This window comes from Giraffa tippelskirchi, chromosome 9 (assembly GCF_054371585.1).
Source record: "Giraffa tippelskirchi isolate mGirTip1 chromosome 9, T2T-mGirTip1v1.2.pri, whole genome shotgun sequence".
Lineage (NCBI taxonomy): Eukaryota > Metazoa > Chordata > Mammalia > Artiodactyla > Giraffidae > Giraffa > Giraffa tippelskirchi.
The window spans coordinates 90,707,708-90,719,358 of record NC_137283.1 but is presented as its reverse complement, the minus strand read 5'-3'; the positions used below and the strand labels follow the sequence as shown (position 1 = coordinate 90,719,358).

The window sequence follows — 11,651 nt, the reverse complement described above, 5'->3', positions numbered from 1 at the left end:
CTAAGAGGGACTGTTCTTTGTCTTGAGCTCATGGATAAGCCTTTGTCAAAGTCTCTCCCAGGCCAGAAAGAGAGCCCTGGAATCATGGCTCCAGTGACCCTCAGATTTCAGATACTCCCTGCTGCCTGGGCTCTGCTATTGATCCCCCATCCCCCTCCCACTTCCAGTTGATGGGACCGTGTTCAATATCAGGTCTTCCAAAGGATACCCATCCCTCAGGCTCCTTTAAACACATCCATTAGATTGTAGGTTGTTTCCCTGGGCCCAGTTCTAGTCTAGTCCATTACTCCAGCCTCCATTCCTGCCCCAATTAAAATACTCCCTTTCTTATGTGTCCTTGAGCCTCTCATGAATTTTGTACCCCCTCTCAAAGCCCAGGACAAACATTACATCCTGATGAGGTCCTGTCTCACCATTCCAGGCCAAGATTTTCTTTCTTTCTTTTTTAATGCTCAGAATAATGTTCATACTTAGTTCACACCAAATTCTCTTTCAAACTTCTATTTTTGTGCTGTGTCACATTGAGGGAAAGAGAGAAAATACTTCCTCTACTAACTTTCCATCATCCCAGGAGTACACAACAGATTTCTTGCCCACCTTCTACACCGGACCTGTGCGTCTGTTGGGCCCAGCCAGTGTTTACACCATAATTTCCTTTACTCTCTTCTATTTAAAGTTGTTCTGGTAGTATTCCCATGATATCTGTATTTTCATATCTCTACCTCAAGTGTTTTATGACAAGGTGACTGAATCCTCATACATGAAAATGAACAGGCTGTGGGAAGAGACTGGATTGGGAGTCAATAGAAATCTATTCCTAGTTCTTCGTGTGTGACCTTAGGTAAGTCTTTTAATCTCTTGGTACCTCGATTTCCCATCTATTTCTTGGTGTCTAGAGATAAAACAGGTTAAAGTCTAGTACAATGGCCAGAACATAGTAGCTCTTTAATAGGTAGTAGAAGTTGTATTTACCAATGTTGTGATTATAATTACTGTGCCTCTGATTCTTTGCTCTTCCACTAAACACATAGTCGCAACCTTGGTGTTTTCTTTTCTAAATCTTATTAGACCTCTCACCCTCTCTCCATTCCCATAGCTCCAGTTGCTCATAAAATATGGGTGTTCCACTCATCCTAAAATCTAACATTGAAGTGATTCATTATCTGCCCTCCCCAAACCCCAAGTCCTACCAGTCACTCCAGCCCAATTTCCTCACTGCTGTCAAGAGCTACAGTATTCTTCTTGTCCCCCCTACAGAGAACATAGAGCCATCTCTCCTGCTTTTCTGCCTACAGGCAGATCTGTACATTTCTAGACATTTGTCCTTTTATACTATTACCATTCAGTTCAGTTCGTTCGCTTAGTCATATCTGACTCTTTGCAACCCATGGACTGCAGCATACCAGACACCCCTGTCCATCACCAACTCCCGGAGTTTGCTCAAACTCCTGTCTATCAAGTCAGTGGTGCCATCCAACCATCTCATCCTCTGTCATCCCCTTCTCCTCCTGCCTTCAAACTTTGCCAGCATCAGGGTCTTTTCCAGTGACTCAGTTCTTTGCATCAGGTGGCCAAAGTATTGGCCAGAGTTGGACACAGCTGAGCCACTATTACTATTAAGTCCTAGTAATTATTACCTTAGATTTTATATTATTTCAACAGCCTGAAATACCAGGCTTTCCATTTTCAATCTTCTATTCTTCTTCTTATGTTTTTTTTAGGGTTTATTTTATTTCTTGGCTGTACCAGGTCTTAGTTGAGGCAGGACCTTCGATCTTCATTGCAGCATGTGGGATCTTTGGTTGTGGCATGTGGGATCTAGCAACCTGGCCAGGGTGGAACCTGAGCCCCCTGCACTGGAAGTGTGAAGTCTCAGCCACTGGACCACCAGGGAATGCCCTCAATCTTCTCTTCCAGTGCATCGTACACAGTGCTGCTCAGGTCTGTCTTGTTAAGGACGGGTTTTGTCATGTCACTGGATAACTCAAGAATCTTCAAAGCTCTTCACTCTCTAATGCAAAGATCTTAATGTTTCGGCCTTGTCTTTGTTTTCGAGTAGTTATGAAAGTTATTTACCCCCAGTTTTTCAGAGACAAGTTAATATTTTCAATGGAGACCATTATTCAATGAGAGGGGGTTAACCTCTTCTTTTTTAACTTTAGGAAAACCATGATCTTACATATTGATACAACTTACAGGATTTGAACCTTGAATTTCTTTCCTTCATTTCATTCCTGAAATAGGCATGGGCTCTGGGCTGATAGAATTCTCTATACCCCTCAGAACCTTTGTTTTTTCTCCCTGGGCATGGCCCCAGCATCATCATCTCCTCAGATGCAGAGCTGGACTTCAGTGGATTCCTCTCTTGGACCCAGTAAGCTGGTATTGACCTCCTTGATGAAGGCTGTTCCAACCAGGACAGCCCACATATCACTAGCAGTGATGGGCTGGGACAGTGAACACCAGCTTGTCGGAACTCATCCACTCCACTTTCCTATTCCACAAAGTCCACACTTTGTAGGGGCCATCCCACTCTTTCTTACCTCTAATCTGAGTGAGGTCTCTGGTTAGACAATTTGCTAAACAGAAGTGATAGACAGGTCCCCATCCCAATAAGTAAACATACTCTTCCAGGCTCTGTCCCAATGCCATCACCTGTGCATGAAATCTCTAATGGACTGTACCTGGGAAATTGATCTTAAATAATTCCAGTTCTCATAAGCTATACCAATAACTCTGAGGAATGCTTTTCCTTCTCAGTTCCAAAAAGCAGTGATGCTGCTGTTCAATTTTTACCCGACCCTAGTGTCTGCTGGAAATTTCTTGATACGTCTTAGTAACAGGTTGTTGTTATTGTTGTTCAGTTGCTCAGTCGTATCTGACTCTTTGCGACCCCATGGACTGCAGCACGCCAGGTTTCCCTGTCCTTCACTCTTTCTCGGAGTTTGCTCAAATTCATGTCCATTGAATCGGTGATGCCATCCAACCATCTCATCCTCTGTTGCCCTCTTCTCCTCCTGCCCTCAATCTTTCCCAGCATCAGGGTCTTTTCCAATGAATCCGCTCTTCAGATCAGGTGGCCAAATATTGGTGCTTTAGCTTCAGCATCAGTCCTTCCAATGAATATTTAGGGTTAACAATGAGCTTTACCTCACTCAGTCTCATTCCATTTTATCTCTTTCTCAGCTTGAGCCAGAACCCTTGTTCTTGTAACCTGCCAAGCTTTGTCCTACTCTGGTTCCTGCAGGCACTGTGGGTCTTAGCTCTGGGTCTTCAGCAACAATTACTGAGCATCAAATACATTTCTCCAAAAAGAAAATAGTTTGCAAAATTCAACCATGACACAGTCCCTGGGGTAGTAGATTCCCACAGCGATGATGCTGTTGAGGGGCTCTGTTCAGAATGATTCAGGTGTCCAGAGATCGGTCAGGGCTCCCAAACAGGGCTTCCATTCAGTTTGTTTTCAATTCTTAAAAAAAAAAAAAAAAAATTGCTCTGGAAGTCCCTCATACTCACCACTTCGGAAAACAAGTATGAATTGTGCTGACGTCTCCCTTCACTTGAAACAATGATCGTTTAATTCAGTTTTAATGTCATTTGCTCCTTTGAATGATTTGCCACTTCTCCCTTGAGTCAGGACCTGCAGCATCTCAGCTTCCAGAATCCAGGTAAGGCTGGGCTGAGTGATCCTTAGTCTCAAGCTCTGCCTCCTTTGCCATGCGCTTTGCCCCACATGTCCTTTCTCTCTGACATCTGCTTTACCTTTTTGGCCTGTTTTCTTTTTTATTTAAATTAGTTTATTTATTTGGCTTGCACTGGGTTTTAGTTGCAGCACATGGGATCTTTGATCTTCTTTGCAGCATCTGGGATCTTTAGTTTTGTCCTGCGAACTCTTGGTTGTGGCATGTGGAACCTAGTTCCCTGACCAGGGATCAAACCCAGGCCCCCTGCATTCAGAGCATGGAGTCTTAGCTACTGGACTGCCAGGGAAGTCTCTGGCCTGTTTTCTTTATTCCTACAGGAGCTAAGCAAACCTGTTCTTCATTTCCCACACTCTCCCATTTTCTCATTTCTTCTTCTGGCTGTGGGAGATTTTGCCTCTTCTCTAATCCCTGCTGCCAAGTCTGTAGACCTCACTTCTCTTAAACGTGGCTTGAAGCTGACCTGTTTCAGGAAGAGAAAAGAATGGCCACAGCTAACAGTCTGGTAGTGATGGACATGGAGTTCACAAAGCACTTCTATGAAGTTATCAAATGAACGTCACCTAGAATCACTTCACTCTTCTCGCTAGTGATTCCCCAGAAGCTAAACCTCAGCACTGTTGTTGCTTGAATGTAGAGATATTATCTTCTGGGTTCTCTGCTATTTCTTTCTGTGTGTAAAATCACTCTTTCCACAGAAATGGTAAGTTTCTAGAGAACGGTAATTATTTCATTTCTTTTGGAAAAGCTACCATTTTCCACTTAATTAGCATCCTTTTTAAATGAGGGTGGGAAAGGGAGGTCAAAACAGGCAGTGAAAAAGCAGTGACCGAAGGTAGAAGGTATGGCATTGATGACTGTGTGCCTCAGTCAGGAGAAAGAAATGAACCTGGCCTCAGTGATGAGTGCCCTGAGCCTCCCTCCCCCACTCTGCCCCCAACCCTCACCCTCAGTTCTACCCACCCCTGGCTGAAGCCACGCCTGAGGTGAAAGAGATCAGTCACACGGATCCTGTCTTTGTTAAAATTTTGTTATTTTGCTTATTGTAGATTTTTTGTGTTAATTATGATTTTTAAAACATTGCATCAAAGTATTATCTATTTTGATTACTGCATGTTTTGGTACCTCGCCTGCCTCACCCTAGTCCTAGTCTTATGCTGAAGCCCCATTGTCAAACATGGGAGACTTTCGCTTGCAAGTTTATGTGTCAAAGGCAGGCCCCATGCCCAAACACATTGCGTTTATAATGGATGGGAACCGTCGCTATGCCAAGAAGTGCCAAGTGGAGCGGCAGGAGGGCCACTCACAGGGCTTCAACAAATTGGCAGAGGTGGGTGTGAGTGGCAGAATCAAGGGTGAATGGTCTGGGGAGAATTGAATTATAGCTAAAAAACCAAGCCCTGAGTTTGCTGTCGTTTGAGAGTGCTTTTATAGCTGTTTGTTTTCTTCCTTGCTTGTTTGCTAGCTATAAGTCTCATCAACATTCACAAAAAATTAAATCGTCTAGTGAATCATCACAAACTATTAGATATAAGAACAAAGTTGTCTCCTCTTACCACTTTAATCAACAGTTTATATTTTTCTGTGCCTCATCCCAGTCCTTATAGTATTTTCAACATGACTTAACATCTGTAAAATTATATCTATAGCTTTTGAAAAAAATATATTTGTTTTTCAGTTCAGTCGTTCAGTCGTGTCCAACTCTTTGTGATCCCATGGACTGCAGCACGCCAGGCCTGCCTGTCCATCACCAACTCCTGGAGCTTACTGAACTCATGTCCATTGAGTTGGTGATGCTATCCAACCATCTCATCTTCTGTCATCCACTTCTCCTCTTGCCTTCAATCTTTCTCAGCATCAGGGTCTTTTCCAATGAGTCAGTTCTTTGCATCAGGTGGCCAAAGTATTGGAGTTTCAGGAATACTGTGTTGGTTTCTGCCGTACATCAACATGAATTAGCCATAGGTATACATATGTCCCCTCCCTCTTGAACGTCCCTCCTACCTTCCACCCCTTCCCAGCCCTCTAGGTTGTTATAGGGGGTTTGGGTTCCCTGATTCATACAGCAAATTTTTATAGGCTATCTGTTTTACATATGGTAGTGTATATGTTTCTGTGCTACTCTCTCTATTCATCCCACCCTCTCCTTCTCCACACCCCCGCCCATGTCCGTAAGTCTGTTCTCTATGTCTGCATCTCCATTGCTGCCCTGCAAATTGGTTCATCAGTACCATTTTTCTAGGTTCCATATATATGTGTTAATATATGATATTTGTTTTTCTGACTTTCTTCACTCTATATAATATGTTCTAAGTTCATTCACCTAATTAGAATTGACTCAAATGTGTTCCTTTTTATGGCTGAGTAATATTCCATTGTGTATATATACCACAGCTTCTTTATACATTCATTTGTGTATGGACATCTTGGTTGCTTCCATGTCCTAGCTATTGTAAATAGTGCTGCAATAAACACTGGAGTACATGTGTCTTTTTGAATTATGGTTTCCTCAGGGTATATGCCTAGTAATGGTATTGCTGGGTTGTATGATAGTTTTATTCATAGTTTTTTAAGGAATCTCCATACTGTCTTCCTGGACATACTGGAGTGGGTAGTTGTTCCCTTCTCCAGCTGATCTTCCCAACCCAGGGATCAAACCCAGGTCTCCTGTATTGCAGACAGATTCTTTAAAAGCTGAGCCACCAAGGAAGCACAAGAATACTGGAGTGGGTAGACTATCCCTTCTCCAGGGGATCTTCCCAACCCAGGAATAGAACCAGGGTCTCCTGCATTGTAGGCGGATTCTTTGCCAGCTGAGCTACCAGGGAAGCCCGTGATAGTTTTATTCATAGTTTTTTAAGGAATCTCCATACTGTCTTCCATAGTGGCTTTATCAATTTACATTCCAACCAACAGTTCAAGAGGGTTCCGTTTTCTCCAAACCCTTTCCAGCACTTGTTGTTTATACATTTTTTGATGATGGCCATTCTGACCAGTGTGAGGTGATATCTCATTGTAGTTTTGACTTGCATTTCTCTAATAATGATGTTGAGCATCTTTTGATGTGTTTATTAGCCATCTGGATGTCTTTGGAGAAATGTCTGGGTAGGTCTTTTGCCCACTTTTTGCTTGGGTTGGTTGTCTCTTTGCTATTGAGTTGTATGAGCTGCTTGTATATTTTGGAAATTAATCCTTTGTCAGTTTCATTTGCTATTATTTCCTGCCATTCTGAGGATTGTCTTTTCACCTTGTTTATAGTTTCCTTTGCTGTGCAAAAGCTTTTAAGTTTAATTAGGTCCCACTTGTTTATTATTGTTTTTATTTCCATTATTCTAAGAAGTGGGTCACAGTCAACAAAAGAGTCCGAACTGCAGTACTTGGATGCAATCTCAAAAACAACAGAACGATCTCTGTTCATTTCCAAGGCAAACCATTCAGTATCACGGTAATCCAAGTCTATGCCCCGACCAGTAACGCTGAAGAAGCTGAACTTGAACGGTTCTATGAAGACCTACAAGACCTTTTAGAATTAACGCCCAAAAAAGATGTCCTTTTCGTTATAGGGGACTGGAATGCAAAAGTAGGAAGTTAGGAAACACCTGGCATAACAGGCAAATTTGGCCTTGGAGTACAGAATGAAGCAAGGCAAAGGCTAATAAGAGTTTTGCCAAGAGAACACACTGGTGATAGCAAACACCCTCTTCCAACAACACAAGAGAAGACTACACGTGGACCTCACCAGATGGTCAACATCGAAATCGGATTGATTATATTCTTTGCAGCCAAAGATGGAGAAGCTATATACAGTCAGCAAAAACAAGACCGGGATCAGACTGTGGCTCAGATGATGAACTGCTTATGCCAAATTCAGACTCAAATTGAAGAAAGTAGGGAAAACCACTAGACCATTCAGGTATGACCTAAATCAAATCCCTTATGATTATACAGTGGAGGTGACAAATAGATTTAAGGGACTAGATCTGATAGACAGAGTGCCTGAAGAACTATGGACAGAGGTTCGTGACATTGTACAGGAGACAGGGATCAAGACCATCCCCATGGAAAAGAAATACAAAAAAGCAAAATGGCTGTCTGAGGAGGCCTTACAAATAGCTGGGAAAAGAAGAGAAGCAAAAAGCAAAGGAGAAAAGGAAAGATATTCCCATCTGAATGCAGAGTTCCAAAGAATAGCAAGGAGAGATAAGAAAGCCTTCCTCAGCGATCAGTGCAAAGAAATAGAGGAAAACAACAGAATGGGAAAGACTAGAGATCTCTTCAAGAAAATTAGAGATACCAAGGGAACATTTCATGCAAAGATGGGCTTGATAAAGGACAGAAATGGTATGGACCTAACAGAAGCAAGATGGGCTTGATAAAGGACAGAAATGGTATGGACCTAACAGAAGCCGAAGATATGTAGAAGAGGTGGCAAGAATACACAGAAGAACTGTACAAAAAAGATCTTCATGACCCAGATAATCACGATGGTGTGATCACTCACCTAGAGCCAGACATCCTGGAATGGGAAGTCAAGTGGGCCTTAGAAAGCATCACTATGAACAAAGCTGTTGGAGGTGATGGAATTCCAGTTGAGCTATTTCAAATCCTGAAAGATGATGCTGTGAAAGTGCTGCACTCAGTATGCCAGCACATCTGGAAAACTCAGCAATGGCCACAGGACTGGAAAAGGTCAGTTTTCGTTCCAATCCCAAAGAAAGGCAATGCCAAAGAATGCTCAAACTACCGCACAATTGCACTCATCTCACACGCTAGTAAAGTAATGCTCAAAATTCTCCAAGCCAGGCTTCAGCAATACGTGAACCGTGAACTTCCAGGTGTTCAAGCTGGTTTTAGAAAAGGCAGAGGAACCAGAGATCAAATTGCCAACATCCACTGGATCATCGAAAAAGCAAGAGAGTTCCAGAAAAACATCTATTTCTGCTCTATTGACTATGCCAAAGCCTTTGACTGTGTGGATCACAATAAACTGTGGAAAATTCTGAAAGAGATGGGAATACCAGACCATCTGACCTGTCTCTTGAGAAACCTGTATGCAGGTCAGGAAGCAACAGTTCAAACTGGACATGGAACAACAGACTGGTTCTAAATAGGAAAAGGAGTACGTCAAGGCTGTATATTGTCACCCTGCTTATTTAACTTATATGCAGAGCACATCATGAGAAATGCTGGGCTGGAAGAAACACCAGCTGGAATCAAGATTGCCGGGAGAAATATCAACAACCTCAGATATGCAGATGATACCACCCTTATGGCAGAAAGTGAAGAAGAACTAAAGCGCCTCTTGATGAAAGTGAAAGAGGAGAGTGAAAAAGTTGGCTTAAAGCTCAACAGTCAGAAAACTAAGATCATGGCATCTGGTCCCCATCACTTCATGGGAAATAGATGGGGAAACAGGGTCAGACTTTATTTTGAGGGGGCTCCAAAATCACTGCTGATGGTGTGATTGCAGCCATGAAATTAAAAGACGCTGACTCCTTGGAAGGAAGGTTATGACCAACCTAGATAGCATATTGGAGAAGGCAATGGCACCCCACTCCAGTACTCTTGCCTGGAAAATCCCACGGATGGAGGAGCCTGGTAGGCTACAGTCCATGGGTTCGCTAAGAGTCGCTACGTCTGAGTGACTTCACTTTCACTTTTCCCTTTCATGCACTGGAGAAGGAAATGGCAACCCACTCCAGTATTCTTGCCTGGAGAATCCCAGGGACGGTGGAGCCTGGTGGGCTGCCGTCTATGGGGTCGCACAGAGTCGGACATGACTGAAGCGACTTAGCAGCAGTAGCAGCAAAAGGACTCTGACTCCTTGGAAGAAAAGCTATGACAAGCCTAGATAGCATATTAAAAAGCAGAGACATCACTTTGCCAACAAAGGTTCATATAGTCAAAGCTATGATTTTTCCAGTAGTCGTGTATAGATGTAAAAGGCGGACTATAAAGAAAGCTGAGTGCCAAAGAATTGATGCTTTTGAATTGTGGTGCTAGAGAAGACTCTTGAGCGTCCCTTGGACAGCAAGGAGATCAAACCTGTCAATCCTAAAGGAAATCAACCCTGAATATCCATTGGAAGGACTGATGCTGAAGCTGAAGCTCCAATCCCTTGGTCACCTGATACAAAGAGCTGACTCACTGGGAAAGACCCTGATTGGGAAAGACTGAGGGCAGAAGAAGAGGGCGACAGAGAATGAGATGGTTGGATGGCATCACTGACTCAATGGACATAAGTTTTAGCAAACTCAGAGAGACAGTGAAGGACAGAGGAGCCTGGCATGCTGCAGTCCATGGGGTTGCAAAGAGTTGGACATGACTTAGCAACTGAACAACAACAACAACAAAAAGGATAAAGTAGAGATGCACAGACTTGGAGCAATAGCTATGGAACCTCAGGAAACACCACACTCACTTTTACCTGGAGGGAAAACACAGATTGCTGGGCCTGTCCCAAGTCAGCAGAATTCACATTTCTAAGAAGTCCCAGGGGAAGCTGCCACAGCAGTTGGGGGGACCACATCTTAGGAATCACTGATGTGAGATTCCTCCGTTTGAGATTGCTCAGCCTGGGGGAGGTGAGCATTCAGGTTGGTTCCCTTTAGTCTTTCAATTAGTTTTTTGATTTTTTAAGTTTTTGACTGCACCCTGTAGCAGGTGGGACCCTAGTTCTCGACCAGGGATTGAGCCCACTCCCTCTGCACTGGAAGTCAGAGCCTTGACGACTGGACTGCCAGCCAAGTCCCTCTTCTTTCTCTTTTCTTTTTTTCCCTTTTCTTTCCTTGTGAATATGTGAAAATGAAGCAGTAATAACACAGTAATGAACCCAACTACATCTAACCTTACGTAAGACAATTTTTTACTTTTCTACAAAGACTTTTTTTAAAGAAAAAATTATAATAATTTTCTGAAAGAACATTATAATGTTTTTAAAGTGTAGATTCTGCTATGTTTGGCTCAGTGGTGAAGAATCCACCTGCTAATGCAGAAGCTGCAGGAGACTCAGGTTCAATCCCTGAATCGGGAAGATCTCCTGGAGGAAGAACTAGCAACCCACTCCAGTATTCTTTTCGAGATAATCCCATGGGCAGAGGAACCTGGCAGGCTATAGTCCATGGGGTTGCCAAGAGTCAGACACAACTGAGCAACAGCCCATTCACTACTGTGTTTTTACAAATTAACAGACTTTGTTTTTAGAGTAGTTTTAGATTTACAGGAAAATTGAGCAGAAAGTAAAGAATTCCCATATACTACTCTCCACACTCCCCAAATCAATAGTTTCTCCTAATAACATCTTGTGTGGTACATTTGTTACAATTGAGGATTCAGTGTTAATATCAATACATTATTATTGACTAAAATCCATAGTTTACATACAGAGTCCCTCTTTGTACATTCAATAGAGCTTTTGTTTTTTTTAATATTTATTTCTTTGGCTGTGGTGGGTCTTAATTGTGGCATGCAGGATATTTAGTTGTGGCATGTGAACTCTTAGTTGCAGCAAATGGGATCTAGTTCCCTGACCAGGAATCAAACCTGGGCCCCCTGCATTGTGAGCACAGAGTCTTAGCCACTGGACCACCAGGGAAGTCCCCAGTTCAGTTCAGTTGCTCAGTCGTGTCCAACTCTTTGCGACCCCATGAACCGCAGCATGCCAGGCCTCCCTGTCCATCACCAACTCCCGAAGTTTACCCAAACTCATGTCCATTGAGTCGGTGATGCCATCCAACCATCTCATCCTCTGTCATCCCCTTCTCCTCCCACCCTCAATCTTTCCCAGCATCAGGGTCTTTTCAAATGAGTCAGCTCTTTGCATCAGGTGGCCAAAGTATTGGAGTTTCAGCTTCAACATCAGTCCTTCCAATGAACACCCAGGACCGATCTCCTTTAGGATGGACTGGTTGGATCTCCTTGTAGTCCAAGGGTCTCTCAAGAGTCTTCTCC

At 43.1% G+C, this 11,651-nt stretch overlaps 1 non-coding gene across 1 annotated transcript; it reads right to left on the bottom strand.

Annotated features, from left to right (window-relative positions):
* Positions 1-11,222: 11,222 nt before the first annotated feature.
* TRNAV-CAC (transfer RNA valine (anticodon CAC)) lies at positions 11,223-11,295 on the bottom strand. Its single transcript has one exon. It is a non-coding gene; the product is annotated as a tRNA-Val (tRNA).
* Positions 11,296-11,651: the final 356 nt, after the last annotated feature.